We start from the raw sequence: 18,011 nt of genomic DNA, 5'->3' as shown, positions 1-18,011 counted from the left end.
AACCCTCTTCATTGACAGGATTGGTAGCTACGTCACCAAGACAACGGAGGAGTTTGGCCCCACCCTTCAACCCTCATCATTGACAGGATATTGCCGTTAATGTAAATCCACAGTCGCTACATCCATTCTGGGATTTATAGACCAATAATAAATACTTATTGATTGTTCTACAAAATACCTTACATCATGAGCTGATATTAATTGAACTGTTGTAACCCCATTCAGAACCAAAGGATAAGCTACAGTAGTGTAATATCTGTGAACATAACATTGTAAATTTTATTTGACCTTTATTTAACCAGGCAAGTCAGTTAAGAACAAATTCTTATTTTCAATGACGGCCTAGGAACAGTGGGTTAACTGCCTGTTCAGGGGCAGAATGACAGATTTGCACTTTGTCAGCTCAGGGGTTTGAACTTGCAACCTTCCGGTTACTAGTCCAATCTAACCACTAGGCTACCCTGCCGCCCCTATCCTCTACATATGGTTCAAACGATCATGTTGATATCTGTGGAGGGTCACTCCTTGGCAGGGTAGCCTAGTGGTTAGAGCGTTGGACTAGTAACCGGAAGGTTGCGTCTATGAATTCAACAGTGGTAACATGTCTTTCAGGCCAAGACAGTGACAGGGGAGCCTTGTTTTTGGTCCACTATGGATGGCCTCATTAAGTCAGTATTGTATATTATATGTGCCTCAGACTCACCTCCACAAAGTAGTCCCCTACTATCTTGGCCGTCAGAAGCACCAACATGATGGGGAGACCGTACGTCACGTTTCCTGTTGCCTCCACCATGATGACTGTTAAACTGAGAGTCATCCTCACTATGCCCCCTAGAGGAGAGGACGAGACATTACATTACTTATTATTAATACAGTATATACAGTCGTGATGACTGTTAAACTGAGAGTCATCCTCACTATGCCCCCTAGAGGAGAGGACGAGACAATACAGTATGTACAGTCGTGAGAGTCATCCTCACTATGCCCCCTAGAGGAGAGGACGAGACATTACATTACTCATTCCTATCAGGTAAACAGTCAGTGTGACATCTCTAAACCAGACTGATAGTGTCATTCCTATCAGGTAAACAGTCAGTGTGACATCTCTACACCAGAGGAAGGACCCCAGGAATGACACTACCAGGTAAACAGTCAGTGTGACATCTCTACACCAGAGGAAGGACCCCAGGAATGACACTACCAGGTAAACAGTCAGTGTGACATCTCTACACCAGAGGAGGACCCCAGGAATGACACTCACCCAGTTGTGCTGCAGCTCCCATTAAAGGCATACTTCCCTGGAACGGCCCAAACCTGAGAAAGAGAGCGACACACAAACATTATTGACACCAATCTGGCCAGTGTACGATGCTATGTCTGTGTTTGTCAAAGAAGCTGTTGAAGAGCAGCAGGCCCCCACCAAGCGTTCAGAGAGAGCACTACGGGGTTCAGACCAGAGAGCACTACGGGTTCAAACCAGAGAGCACTACGGGGGTTCAAACCAGAGAGCACTACGGGGTTCAGACCAGAGAGCACTACGGGGTTCAGACCAGAGAGCACTACGGGGTTCAAACCAGAGAGCACTACGGGGTTCAAACCAGAGAGCACTACGGGGTTCAAACCAGAGAGCACTACGGGGTTCAGACCAGAGAGCACTACGGGGTTCAGACCAGAGAGCACTTACGGGGTTCAAACCAGAGAGCACTACGGGGTTCAAACCAGAGAGCACTACGGGGTTCAAACCAGAGAGCACTACGGGGTTCAGACCAGAGAGCACTACGGGGTTCAGACCAGAGAGCACTACGGGGTTCAAACCAGAGAGCACTACGGGGTTCAAACCAGAGAGCACCACGGGGTTCAGACCAGAGAGCACTACGGGGTTCAGACCAGAGAGCACTACGGGGTTCAAACCAGAGAGCACTACGGGGTTCAAACCAGATAGCACTACGGGGTTCAAACCAGAGAGCACTACGGGGTTCAAACCAGAGAGCACTACGGGGTTCAAACCAGAGAGCACTACGGGGTTCAAACCAGAGAGCACTACGGGGTTCAGACCAGAGAGCACTACGGGGTTCAAACCAGAGAGCACCACGGGGTTCAGACCAGAGAGCACTATGGGGTTCAAACCAGAGAGCACTACGGGGTTCAAACCAGAGAGCACCACGGGGTTCAGACCAGAGAGCACTACGGGGTTCAAACCAGAGAGGACTACGGGGTTCAAACCAGAGAGCACCACGGGGTTCAAACCAGAGAGCACTACGGGGTCACACCAGAAAGCACTACGGGGTTCACACCAGAAAGCACTACGGGGTTCACACCAGAAAGCACTACGGGGTTCACACCAGAAAGCACTACGGGGTTCAGACCAGAGAGCACTACGGGGTTCAGACCAGAGAGCACTACGGGGTTCAAACCAGAGAGCACTATGGGGTTCAAACCAGAGTAATGTGTACTGTATTGGGGTCAACCTGTCATTTTGTTGGGATTAATTGACTGGGAGATTTGAAAAAGAGTCTTAACAGTGTGGCACAACGGGGAGAATGTCATATAACCCTCCACAATGATGGTCATATAACCCCCACAATGATGGTCATATAACCCCCACAATGATGGTCATATAACCCCCACAATGATGCCATATAACCCCCACAATGATGCCATATAACCCCCACAATGATGCCATATAACCCCCACAATGATGGCCATATAACCCCCAAAATGATGGTCATATAACCCCCACAATGATGGCCATATAACCCCCACAATGATGGTCATATAACCCCCACAATGATGGTCATATAACCCCCACAATGATGGTCATATAACCCCCACAATGATGGTCATATAACCCCACAATGATGGTCATATAACCCCCACAATGATGGTCATATAACCCCCACGATGATGGTCATATAACCCCCACGATGATGGTCATATAACCCCCACAATGATGGTCATATAACCCCACAATGATGGTCATATAACCCCCACAATGATGGTCATATAACCCCCACAATGATGGTCATATAACCCCCACAATGATGGTCATATAACCCCCACAATGATGGTCATATAACCCCCACAATGATGGTCATATAACCCCCACAATGATGCCATATAACCCCAACAATGATGCCATATAACCCCCACAATGATGGCCATATAACCCCCAAAATGATGGTCATATAACCCCCACAATGATTGTCATATAACCCCCACAATGATGGTCATATAACCCCCACAATGATGGTCATATAACCCCCACAATGATAGTCATATAACCCCCACAATGATGGTCATATAACCCCCATATAACCCCCACAATGATGGTCATATAACCCCCACAATGATGACCATATAACCCCCATAATGATGGTCATATAACCCGCACAATGATGGTCATATAACCCCCCACAATGATGGTCATATAACCCCCACAATGATGGTCATATAACCCCCACAATGATGGTCATATAACACCCACAATGATGGTCATATAACCCCCAAAATGATGGTCATATAACCCCCAAAATGGCCACATAACCCCCACAATGATGGCCACATAACCCCCACAATGATGGCCATATAACCCCCACAATGATGTCCATATAACCCCCACAATGATGGCCATATAACCCTCCATAATGATGGCCATATAACCCCCACAATGATGTCCATATAACCCCCATAATGATGGCCATATAACCCCCATAATGATGGCCATATAACCCCCATAATGAGGGTCATATAACCCCCATATAACCCCCATAATGATGACCATATAACCCCCATAATGAGGGTAATATAACCCCCATAATGAGGGTCATATAACCCCCATAATGATGGCCATATAACCCCCATAATGATGGCCATATAACCCCCATAATGATGACCATATAACCCCCATAATGATGGTCATATAACCCTCACAATGATGTCCATATAACCCCATATAACCCCCATAATGATAACCATATAACCCCCACAATGATTGCCATATAACCCCCACAATGATGTCCATATAACCCCCATAATGATGGTCATATAACCCCCATAATGAGGTCCATATAACCCCCATAATGATGACCATATAACCCCCATAATGATGTCCATATAACCCCCATAATGATGTCCATATAACCCCCATATAACCCCCATAATGATGTCCATATAACCCCCATATAACCCCCATAATGATGTCCATATAACCCCCATAATGATGTCCATATAACCCCCATATAACCCCCATAATGATGTCCATATAACCCCCATATAACCCCCATAATGATGGTCATATAACCCCCATAATGAGGTCCATATAACCCCCATAATGATAACCATATAACCCCCACAATGATTGCCATATAACCCCCACAATGATTGCCATATAACCCCCACAATGATGTCCATATAACCCCCATATAACCCCCATAATGATGTCCATATAACCCCCATATAACCCCCATAATGATGTCCATATAACCCCCATAATGAGGGTCATATAACCCCCATATAAACCCCATAGTGATGGTCATATAACCCCCATAATGATGTCAATATAACCCCCATAATGATGGTCATATAACCCCCATAATGATGACCATATAACCCTCATAATGATGACCATATAACCCTCATAATGATGACCATATAACCCCCATAGTGATGGCCATATAACCCCCATATAACCCCCATAATGATGGCCATATAACCCCCATAATGATGGCCATATAACCCTCATAATGATGGCCATATAACCCTCATAATGATGGCCATATAACCCTCATAATGATGACCATATAACCCCCATAATGATGACCATATAACCCCCATATAACCCCCATAATGATGACCATATAACCCCATAATGATGGCCATATAACCCCCATAATGATGACCATATAACCCTCATAATGATGGCCATATAACCCTCATAATGATGACCATATAACCCCCATAATGATGACCATATAACCCCCATATAACCCCCATAATGATGACCATATAACCCCATAATGATGGCCATATAACCCCCATAATGATGACCATATAACCCCCATAATGATGACCATATAACCCCATATAACCCCCATAATGATGACCATATAACCCCCATATAACCCCCATAATGATGACCATATAACCCCCATATAACCCCCATAATGATGACCATATAACCCCCATAATTATGACCATATAACCCCCATAATGAGGGCCATAAAGCCCCCTCACACTCACCGATCCGTTAGGCGTGATAGCAGCCAGCAGTATCCCAAACAGTCTTCCCAGGCTGCTCCTATGAGCAGAGACGGGATGAAGACTCCAGCTGAGACAGTCAGGCCATAGGTCCAACAGGCCAGGAAGAAATAGGTCAACGTAAACAGACTTAGAGTCAGAGGGTTGTAGAACCTGGAGGAAGTAGAAAGAAAGAGAGAGAGAGAAAGAGAGAGAGAAAGAGAGAAAGAGAGAGAGAAAGAGAGAGAGAAAGAGAGAGAGAAAGAGAGAGAAAGAGAGAGAAAGAGAGAGAGAAAGAGAGAGAAAGAGAGAGAGAAAGAGAAAGAGAGAGAAAGAGAGAGAGAAAGAGAGAGAAAGAGAGAAAAAGAGAGAAAGAGAGAAAGAGAGAGAGAAAGAGAGAGAAAGAGAGAGAAAGAGAGAAAGAGAAAAAGAGAGAGAGAGAAAGAGAGAGAGAGAGAAAGAGAGAGAGAGAGAAAGAGAGAGAGAGAGAAAGAGAGAGAGAGAAAGAGAGAGAGAAAGAGAGAGAGAAAGAGAGAGAGAGGAGAGAGAGAGAGGAGAGAGAGAGAGAGAAAGAGAGAGAGAGACAGAGAGAGAGAGAGGAGAGAGAGAGAGAGGAGAGAGAGAGAGGAGAGAGAGAGAGGAGAGAGAGAGAGAGAGAGAGGAGAGAGGAGAAGAGAGAGAGAGAGAGACAGAGAGAGACAGAGAGAAAGAGAGAGAAAGAGAGAAAGAGAGAAAGAGAGAAAGAGAGAGAAAGAGAGAGACAGAGAGAGACAGAGAGACACAGAGAAAGAGAGAGAGACCGAGAGAGAGACAGAGAGAGAGAGACCGAGAGAGAGAGAGAAAGAGAGAGACAGAGAGAGAAAGAGAGAGAAAGAGAGAGAAAGACAGAGACAGAGACCGAGAGAGTGAGTGAGAGACAGAAATACAAAAATGTGTTCATTGCAAACTTTGTACATTCATAATAATTAAAACAGATGACTTTCCAACTGAATAGTGTGGTGTAGTGTAAACAGACATCAGAAGGGAGCATTGTGGTGAAGCAGTCTGCTAGTTCAACACTAGGGGGCACTATCACATTGCAGAGACACAGTGCACCATAAAAACAGTGATCTGGTGCATCGACCAGGCACACAAACAGTCTACCTGGTGGGTTGTGGAAGAGACTGCGGACGCTCCTCTCGGGTGTGTTGAAGAAGGCCGTTGCCATGGAGTTATACTCTCCATCCGCACAGAACAACTGGAGGCAGAGCATGTGAGTGAGTGGGGGTGCGTTTGGACACGTTTAACTATAGTTGTGGGGACCAGAAGTTCCCACAAGAAAAGTAAACAAACAAAAATGTGACCAACTGGGGACATTTTATTAGTCCTCCCCCCCACAAGGTCAAACACAATTTCTAGGGGGTTTAGGGTGAAAGTTGGAATTAGGGATAGGGGCTAGGGGAGGGGCTAGGAGCTCGGGGGAGGAGCTAGGAGCTAGGGGGAGGAGCTAGGATGAGGGCTAAGGAAAGGGACTTAATTGTGTCTCCACAATTGCGTGTGTGTGTGTGTGTGTGTGTGTGTGTGTGTGTGTGTGTGTGTGTGTGTGTGTGTGTGTGTGTACCTGTAGAGGGTAGTCCTCTGACTGGTCAGGTCCGAGAGGCTGACAGTCATTAGAGAAATAGATCATGGCGAACGACACCGTCGCCGTTACCGCGGCAACTAGCATGGCCTCCATCACCTGGAGACAGGGCCGGTGGACGTACCTGAGAACACACACACACACACACACACACGACAAAGACACCACACACACACACACACACACACACACACACCCGACAAAGACACCACACACACACACACACACGACAAAGACACCACACACACATTTCAGAATGGCACCATAGGTTACGAGCAGCAGGGGTGGAAAAGTCAAGAAACTAAAACAAGGAAGAAACTCAAATGCCTTTCACGTGAAGTCACCTCTCACATGTCTGAAGCAGGAGTGACGAGTGTCTATTTATAGACCACAGCGCTGCAGGTATAAAGGTAAGGAGAGGAGATGTGTTCTCAGATAGCTACCTGTTACCTGTACCTGACAACAGTCACCTGGACAGCACACCTGTCTAACACTACCACTATATACAACACCTGTCTAACACTACCACTATATACAACACCTGTCTAAACTAACACGACATACCACACCTGTCTAACACTACCCCAACTCTTTAACACTACCACTATATACAACACCTGTCTAACACTACCACTATATACAACACCTGTCTAAACTAACACGACATACCACACCTGTCTAACACTACCACTATATACAACACCTGTCTAAACTAACACGACATACCACACCTGTCTAACACTACCACTATATACAACACCTGTCTAACACTACCCCACCTGTCTAACACTACCACTATATACAACACCTGTCTAACACTACCACACCTGTCTAAACTAACACGACATACCACACCTGTCTAACACTACCACACCTGTCTAACACTACCACTATATACAACACCTGTCTAACACTACCCCACCTGTCTAACACTACCACTATATACAACACCTGTCTAACACTACCACTATATACAACACCTGTCTAACACTACCACTATATACAACACCTGTCTAACACTACCACTATATACAACACCTGTCTAACACTACCCCACCTGTCTAACACTACCACTATATACAACACCTGTCTAACACTACCACTATATACAACACCTGTCTAACACTACCACTATATACAACACCTGTCTAACACTACCCCACCTGTCTAACACTACCACTATATACAACACCTGTCTAACACTACCACACCTGTCTAACACTACCACTATATACAACACCTGTCTAACACTACCACACCTGTCTAACACTACCACTATATACAACACCTGTCTAAACTAACACGACATACCACACCTGTCTCACACCACCCCACCTGTCTTGAAAACACATATCTGAGTAATTGTTTCTTCAGAAAATCAACAGCTATTTCTGTATATTCATTAAAGTTACCTGGTTAACTCATTGATCTGTTTTGTAGCCTACCCCTCAGGGGTAGTGTGTTCTTAAAAACTTAGACCACAACCCTACCTGATCCTGAATATAGCCAACCAGTAGCCTGATCCTGAATATAGTCAACCAGAAACCTGATCCTGAATACAGTCAACCAGTAACCTGATCCTGAATATAGTCAACCAGAAACCTGATCCTGAATAGAGTCAACCAGTAACCTGATCCTGAATAGAGTCAACCAGTAGTTGAGAATATTGAACCTGAATATAGTCAGCCAGTAGTTGAGGATATTGAACCTGATCCTGAATATAGTCAGCCAGTAGTTGAGGATATTGAACCTGAATATAGTCAGCCAGTAGTTGAGGATATTGAACCTGATCCTGAATACAGTCAACCAGTAACCTGATCCTGAATACAGTCAACCAGTAACCTGAATATAGTCAACCAGAAACCTGAATATAGTCAACCAGAAACCTGAATATAGTCAACCAGTAGTTGAGGATATTGAACCTGAATATAGTCAGCCAGTAGTTGAGGATATTGAACCTGATCCTGAATATAGTCAGCCAGTAGTTGAGGATATTGAACCTGAATATAGTCAGCCAGTAGTTGAGGATATTGAACCTGATCCTGAATACAGTCAACCAGTAACCTGATCCTGAATACAGTCAACCAGTAACCTGAATATAGTCAACCAGAAACCTGAATATAGTCAACCAGAAACCTGAATATAGTCAACCAGTAGTTGAGGATATTGAACCTGATCCTGAATATAGTCAGCCTGTAGTTGAGGATATTGAACCTGATCCTGAATATAGTCAGCCAGTAGTTGAGGATATTGAACCTGAATATAGTCAGCCAGTAGTTGAGGATATTGAACCTGATCCTGAATATAGTCAGCCAGTAGTTGAGGATATTGAACCTGATCCTGAATACAGTCAGCCAGTAGTTGAGGATATTGAACCTGATCCTGAATATAGTCAACCAGTAGTTGAGGATATTGAACCTGATCCTGAATATAGTCAGCCAGTAGTTGAGGATAATGAACCTGATCCTGAATATAGTCAACCAGAAACCTGATCCTGAATATAGCCAACCAGTAACCTGATCCTGAATATAGACAACCAGTAACCTGATCCTGAATATAGCCAACCAGTAACCTGATCCTGAATATAGTCAACCAGTAACCTGAATATAGTCAACCAGAAACCTGATCCTGAATATAGTCAACCATTAACCTGATCCTGAATATAGTCAGCCAGTAGTTGAGGATATTGAACCTGATCCTGAATATAGTCAACCAGAAACCTGATCCTGAATATAGCCAACCAGTAACCTGATCCTGAATATAGCCAACCAGTAGTTGAGGATATTGAACCTGATCCTGAATATAGTCAGCCAGTAGTTGAGGATATTGAACCTGATCCTGAATATAGTCAGCCAGTAGTTGAGGATATTGAACCTGATCCTGAATATAGTCTGCCAGTAGTTGAGAATATTGAACCTGATCCTGAATATAGTCAGCCAGTAGTTGAGGATATTGAACCTGATCCTGAATATAGTCAGCCAGTAGTTGAGGATATTGAACCTGATCCTGAATATAGTCAGCCAGTAGTTGAGGATATTGAACAGTTACCTGATCCTGAATATAGTCAGCCAGTAGTTGAGGATATTGAACCGTTACCTGATCCTGAATATAGTCAGCCAGTAGTTGAGGATATTGAACAGGGCTCCCAGCAATCCACCTGTTTTAGATGGACATATAGAAAGATATCAATCAACATTAACATGTCCATGTTGGTTATTTAGCAGAGACTCTTATCCATAGAGACGTAGGCCTAATCCCAAATGGACCCCTAAGCCCTGTGCACTTGGTGGAGATCTGAGAGGATTTGATTGGTAGAAGCAATGTGGTTAAACAATTCACCTAGCCTATCAGAAGGCAAGATGGAGTCATAACCATGTTTCTTACACCTGTCAAATCCTCTCAGATCTCCACTAGTGCATAGGGGTGTAGGGTCTAGGGGTCCATGTGGAACTGGGCCTCCACTAGTGCATAGGGGTGTAGGGGTCCATTTGGAACTGGGCCTCCACTAGTGCATAGGGGTGTAGGGTCTAGGGCTCCATGTGGAACTGGGCCTCCACTAGTGCATAGGGGTGTAGGGTCTAGGGGTCCATTTGGAACTGGGCCTCCACTAGTGCATAGGTGTGTAGGGTCTAGGGGTCCATGTGGAACTGGGCCTCCACTAGTGCATATGGGTGTAGGGTCTAGGGGTCCATTTGGAACTGGGCCTCCACTAGTGCATAGGGGTGTAGGGGTCCATGTGGAACTGGGCCTCCACTAGTGCATAGGGGTGTAGGGGTCCATGTGGAACTGGGCCTCCACTAGTGCATAGGGGTGTAGGGTCTAGGGGTCCATTTGGAACTGGGCCTCACAGTCAAGTGCATTCAACTCAGGTAGCTAAGACAACCACCTATATGAGTAACTCAGGTAGCTAAGACAACCACCTATATGAGTAACTCAGGTAGCTAAGACAACCACCTATATGAGTAACTCAGGTAGCTAAGACAACCACCTATATGAGTAACTCAGGTAGCTAAGACAACCTCCTATATGAGTAACTCAGGTAGCTAAGACAACCTCCTATATGAGTAACCCAGGTAGCTAAGACAACCACCTATATGAGTAACTCAGGTAGCTAAGACAACCACCTATATGAGTAACTCAGGTAGCTAAGACAACCTCCTATATGAGTAACTCAGGTAGCTAAGACAACCACATACATGAATAAGTAAGGTAGCTATGACAACAACATACATGAATAAGTAAGGTAGCTAAGACAACCACATATGAATAAGTAAGGTAGCTATGACAACCACCTATATGAGTAACTCAGGTAGCTATGACAACCACAAGTAAGGTAGCTATGACAACCACCTATATGAGTAACTCAGGTAGCTATGACAATCACATACATGAGTAAGTAAGGTAGCTATGACAACCACCTATATGAGTAACAAGCCTTGCCTTTTTCATTTGTGTGAAGGTCAGACTAACCCGACTGTAGAGGGAGGACCAACCCGGGTCCTGTGAAACAACAGAACTAGACGAGCAGTGGGCTCTTACCTGCAGCTCCCATTACAATGAACAAGGGAATCTCATAGAGGTTGTAGGCCACACTCTGGAGACAGAGAGATAACACAGGGTTTAGGACTAGACACAATAACAGAGAGAGAGATAACACAGGGTTTAGGACTAGACACTCTGTAGACAGAGAGATAACACAGGGTTTAGGACTAGACACTCTGTAGAGAGAGAGATAACACAGGGTTTAGGACTAGACACTCTGTAGACAGAGAGATAACACAGGGTTTAGGACTAGACACTCTGTAGACAGAGAGATAACACAGGGTTTAGGACTAGACACTCTGTAGACAGAGAGATAACACAGGCTTTAGGACTAGACACTCTGTAGAGAGAGAGATAACCATAGGCTTTAGGACTAGACACTCTGTAGAGAGAGAGATAACCATAGGGTTTAGGACTAGACACACTCTGTAGACGGAGAGATAACACAGGGTTTAGGACTAGACACTCTGTAGACAGAGATAACACAGGGTTTAGGACTAGACACAATAACAGACAGAGAGATAACACAGGGTTTAGGACTAGACACTCTGTAGACAGAGAGATAACACAGGGTTTAGGACTAGACACTCTGTAGACAGAGAGATAACACAGAGTTTAGGACTAGACACTCTGTAGACAGAGATAACACAGGGTTTAGGACTAGACACTCTGTAGACAGAGAGATAACACAGGGGTTAGGACTAGACACTCTGTAGACAGAGAGATAACACAGGGTTTAGGACTAGACACAATAACAGACAGAGAGATAACACAGGGTTTAGGACTAGACACACTGTAGACAGAGAGATAACACAGGGTTTAGGGCTAGACACTCTGTAGACAGAGAGATAACACAGGGTTTAGGACTAGACACTCTGTAGACAGAGAGATAACACAGGGGTTAGGACTAGACACTCTGTAGACAGAGAGATAACACAGGGTTTAGGACTAGACACAATAACAGACAGAGAGATAACACAGGGTTTAGGACTAGACACACTGTAGACAGAGAGATAACACAGGGTTTAGGACTAGACACTCTGTAGACAGAGAGATAACACAGGGTTTAGGACTAGACACTCTGTAGACAGAGAGATAACACAGGGTTTAGGACTAGACACACTGTAGACAGAGAGATAACACAGGGTTTAGGACTAGACACTCTGTAGACAGAGATAACACAGGGTTTAGGACTAGACACTCTGTAGACAGAGAGATAACACAGGGTTTAGGACTAGACACAATAACAGACAGAGAGATAACACAAGGTTTAGGACTAGACACAATAACAGACAGAGAGATAACACAGGGTTTAGGACTAGACACTCTGTAGACAGAGAGATAACACAGGGTTTAGGACTAGACACTCTGTAGACAGAGAGATAACACAGGGTTTAGGACTAGACACAATAACAGACAGAGAGATAACACAGGGTTTAGGACTAGACACTCTGTAGACAGAGACATAACACAGGGTTTAGGACTAGACACTCTGTAGACAGAGAGATAACACAGGGTTTAGGACTAGACACAATAACAGACAGAGAGATAACACAGGGTTTAGGACTAGACACTCTGTAGACAGAGAGATAACACAGGGTTTAGGACTAGACACAATAACAGACAGAGAGATAACACAGGGTTTAGGACTAGACACTCTGTAGACAGAGAGATAACACAGGGTTTAGGACTAGACACTCTGTAGATAGAGAGACAACACAGGGTTTAGGACTAGACACTCTGTAGACAGAGAGACAACACAGGGTTTAGGACTAGACACTCTGTAGACAGAGAGATAACACAGGGTTTAGGACTAGACACAATAACAGACAGAGAGATAACACAAGGTTTAGGACTAGACACAATAACAGACAGAGAGATAACACAGGGTTTAGGACAAGACACTCTGTAGACAGAGAGATAACACAGGGTTTAGGACTAGACACTCTGTAGACAGAGATAACACAGAGTTTAGGACTAGACACTCTGTAGACAGAGAGATAACACAGGGTTTAGGACTAGACACTCTGTAGACAGAGAGATAACACAGGGTTTAGGACTAGACACACTGTAGACAGAGAGATAACACAGGGTTTAGGACTAGACACTCTGTAGACAGAGAGATAACACAGGGTTTAGGACTAGACACTCTGTAGACAGAGAGATAACACAGGGTTTAGGACTAGACACTCTGTAGACAGAGAGATAACACAGGGTTTAGGACTAGACACTCTGTAGACAGAGAGATAACACAGGGTTTAGGACTAGACACAATAACAGACAGAGAGATAACACAGGGTTTAGGACTAGACACTCTGTAGACAGAGAGATAACACAGGGTTTAGGACTAGACACACTGTAGACAGAGAGATAACACAGGGTTTAGGACTAGACACTCTGTAGACAGAGAGATAACACAGGGTTTAGGACTAGACACAATAACAGACAGAGAGATAACACAAGGTTTAGGACTAGACACAATAACAGACAGAGAGATAACACAGGGTTTAGGACTAGACACAATAACAGACAGAGAGATAACACAAGGTTTAGGACTAGACACTCTGTAGACAGAGAGATAACACAGGGTTTAGGACTAGACACTCTGTAGACAGAGATAACACAGAGTTTAGGACTAGACACTCTGTAGACAGAGAGATAACACAGGGTTTAGGACTAGACACTCTGTAGACAGAGAGATAACACAGGGTTTAGGACTAGACACACTGTAGACAGAGAGATAACACAGGGTTTAGGACTAGACACCCTGTAGACAGAGAGATAACACAGGGTTTAGGACTAGACACTCTGTAGACAGAGAGATAACACAGAGTTTAGGACTAGACACTCTGTAGACAGAGATAACACAGGGTTTAGGACTAGACACTCTGTAGACAGAGAGATAACACAGGGTTTAGGACTAGACACAATAACAGACAGAGAGATAACACAGGGTTTAGGACTAGACACTCTGTAGACAGAGAGATAACACAGGGTTTAGGACTAGACACACTGTAGACAGAGAGATAACACAGGGTTTAGGACTAGACACTCTGTAGACAGAGATAACACAGGGTTTAGGACTAGACACTCTGTAGACAGAGAGATAACACAGGGTTTAGGACTAGACACAATAACAGACAGAGAGATAACACAAGGTTTAGGACTAGACACAATAACAGACAGAGAGATAACACAGGGTTTAGGACTAGACACAATAACAGACAGAGAGATAACACAAGGTTTAGGACTAGACACAATAACAGACAGAGAGATAACACAGGGTTTAGGACTAGACACTCTGTAGACAGAGAGATAACACAGGGTTTAGGACTAGACACTCTGTAGACAGAGAGATAACACAGGGTTTAGGACTAGACACTCTGTAGACAGAGAGATAACACAGGGTTTAGGACTAGACACAATAACAGACAGAGAGATAACACAGGGTTTAGGACTAGACACTCTGTAGACAGAGAGATAACACAGGGTTTAGGACTAGACACTCTGTAGACAGAGAGATAACACAGGGTTTAGGACTAGACACAATAACAGACAGAGAGATAACACAGGGTTTAGGACTAGACACTCTGTAGACAGAGAGATAACACAGGGTTTAGGACTAGACACACTGTAGACAGAGAGATAACACAGGGTTTAGGACTAGACACTCTGTAGACAGAGAGATAACACAGGGTTTAGGACTAGACACTCTGTAGATAGAGAGACAACACAGGGTTTAGGACTAGACACTCTGTAGACAGAGAGACAACACAGGGTTTAGGACTAGACACACTGTAGACAGAGAGATAACACAGGGTTTAGGACTAGACACTCTGTAGACAGAGAGATAACACAGGGTTTAGGACTAGACACAATAACAGACAGAGATAACACAAGGTTTAGGACTAGACACAATAACAGACAGAGAGATAACACAGGGTTTAGGACTAGACACTCTGTAGACAGGGAGATAACACAGGGTTTAGGACTAGACACTCTGTAGACAGAGAGATAACACAGGGTTTAGGACTAGACACTCTGTAGACAGAGAGATAACACAGGGTTTAGGACTAGACAATAACAGACAGACACTCACGTCACTCTCGAAGCGTCCGAAGTTGATAAGACCAGGGCTGGAGAGATCTCCAGGTTTATTATTGTAGATGGACAGGAAGAAATTCAGGGTGAATGTTGAGATCATGGACGCAAAGAACTGGAGAGGAATATAGGGAGGGAGGGAGGAGGGAAGGAGGAGAGAGGGAGGAGAGAGAAGGAAGAGAGAGGAGAAAGGAAGAGAGAGCGAGAGAGAGCGAGAGAGAGAGAGAGAGAGAGAGAGAGAGAGAGAGAGAGAGAGAGAGAGAGAGAAAGGGAGAAGAGAGAGAGCGAGAGAGAGTAGAGAGTAGAGAGTAGAGAGTAGAGTAGAGAGAGAGAGAGAGAAAGGGAGAAGAGAGAGAGCGAGAGAGAGTAGAGAGTAGAGAGTAGAGAGAGAGAGAGAGAGGGTATTAAGCTTCACCTGATAAAGGAAGGAGAGAGAACACAACACGTCTGCTAGTCTCTACTCTTCTTTCCACTTGGCAGTGAATGAGAGAATCTGGTCTTTTCCAACTTTCGTTCTACCCAACATTATTTATTTTATTTAACCAGGAAGGGCTCATTGAGATTTAACATCTGCTTTTCAAGAGCGTCCTGGCAAGATAGGCAGCACCAAATCATTGCAAAAATTACAGACAGACAACATGAAAAACTACACGTAATCTAGTAAAAAACATAGAATTCACAAGAGTATAACACAATCAAAAACAGCCAATTAAAAACATTGACAGGTCAGGGAATCAGTCTCAAGATCATTCATCAGTGATTTAAAAACATTGACAGGTCAGGGAATCAGTCTCAAGATCATTCATCAGTGATTTAAAAACATTGACAGGTCAGGGAATCAGTCTCAAGATCATTCATCAGTGATTTAAAAACATTGACAGGTCAGAGAATCAGTCTCAAGATCATTCATCAGTGATTTAAAAACATTGACAGGTCAGGGAATCAGTCTCAAGATCATTCATCAGTGATTTAAAAACATTGACAGGTCAGGGAATCAGTCTCAAGATCATTCATCAGTGATTTAAAAACATTGACAGGTCAGGGAATCAGTCTCAAGATCATTCATCAGTGATTTAAAAACATTGACAGGTCAGGGAATCAGTCTCAAGATCATTCATCAGTGATTTAAAAACATTGACAGGTCAGGGAATCAGTCTCAAGATCATTCATCAGTGATTTAAAAACATTGACAGGTCAGGGAATCAGTCTCAAGATCATTCATCAGTGATTTAAAGACATTGACAGGTCAGGGAATCAGTCTCAAGATCATTCATCAGTGATTTAAAAACATTGACAGGTCAGGGAATCAGTCTCAAGATCATTCATCAGTGATTTAAAAACATTGACAGGTCAGGGAATCAGTCTCAAGATCATTCATCAGTGATTTAAAAACATTGACAGGTCAGGGAATCAGTCTCAAGATCATTCATCAGTGATTTAAAAACATTGACAGGTCAGGGAATCAGTCTCAAGATCATTCATCAGTGATTTAAAAACATTGACAGGTCAGGGAATCAGTCTCAAGATCATTCATCAGTGATTTAAAAACATTGACAGGTCAGGGAATCAGCCTCAAGATCATTCATCAGTGATTTAAAAACACCAATCGGGACAAGTTCTTCCAGTTTAACAGTATTTTGTAAGGCGTTCCAAGACGATGGTACAGAGTACATAAAAGCCCTTTTACCAAATTCAGTTCGGACATTTGGAACAGTTAGCAGGATAAAGTCCAGTGAACGAAGAGACGACCCACCACATTTCTGAACAATACAAATGCACAAATAAAAAGGTAGTAAACCCAAAATGGCTTTGTAAATAAAAGTATACCAGTGACTGAGCCTACGAGTGACTAGAGAAGTCCAGCCAACCCTGGTATATAAAGTCCCTTCCTATCCTCTCCTCTCCCTCAGACACCAGACTGAGCCAAGCCTTCCCCTCCTCTCCTGCAGACACTAGACTGAGCCAAGCCTTCCCCTCCTCTCCTGCAGACACCAGACTGAGCCAAGCCTTCCCCTCCTCTCCTGCAGACACTAGACTGAGCCAAGCCTTCCCCTCCTCTCCTGCAGACACCAGACTGAGCCAAGCCTTCCTCTCCTCTCCCTCAGACACTAGACTGAGCCAAGCCTTCCCCTCATCTCCTGCAGACACCAGACTGAGCCAAGCCTTCCCCTCCTCTCCTGCAGACACCAGACTGAGCCAGGCATTCCCCTCCCCTCCTCTCCTGCAGACACCAGACTGAGCCAAGCCTTCCCCTCCCCTCCCCTCCCCTCCTCTCCTCTCCTCTCCTGCAGACACCAGACTGAACCAAGCCTTCCCCTCCCCTCCTCTCCTCTCCTGCAGACACCAGACTGAGCCAAGCCTTCCCCTCCCCTCCTCTCCTGCAGACACCAGACTGAGCCAAGCCTTCCCCTCCTCTCCCTCAGACACCAGACTGAGCCAAGCCTTCCCCTCCTCTCCCCTCCTCTCCTCTCCTGCAGACACCAGACTGAGCCAAGCCTTCCCCTCCCCTCCTCTC

General features: G+C 44.5%; 1 pseudogene; it reads right to left on the bottom strand.

The window, feature by feature from the left end:
- LOC116371462 (H(+)/Cl(-) exchange transporter 7-like) overlaps window positions 1–18,011 on the bottom strand; it is a 75,086-nt pseudogene that overhangs the window by 21,861 nt on the left and 35,214 nt on the right.

This window comes from Oncorhynchus kisutch, unplaced genomic scaffold (genome assembly GCF_002021735.2).
Source record: "Oncorhynchus kisutch isolate 150728-3 unplaced genomic scaffold, Okis_V2 scaffold3257, whole genome shotgun sequence".
In the NCBI taxonomy this organism is placed as follows: domain Eukaryota; kingdom Metazoa; phylum Chordata; class Actinopteri; order Salmoniformes; family Salmonidae; genus Oncorhynchus; species Oncorhynchus kisutch.
Note: the sequence above shows the minus strand (reverse complement) of the source record. Positions and strands in the feature narration are given on the sequence as shown.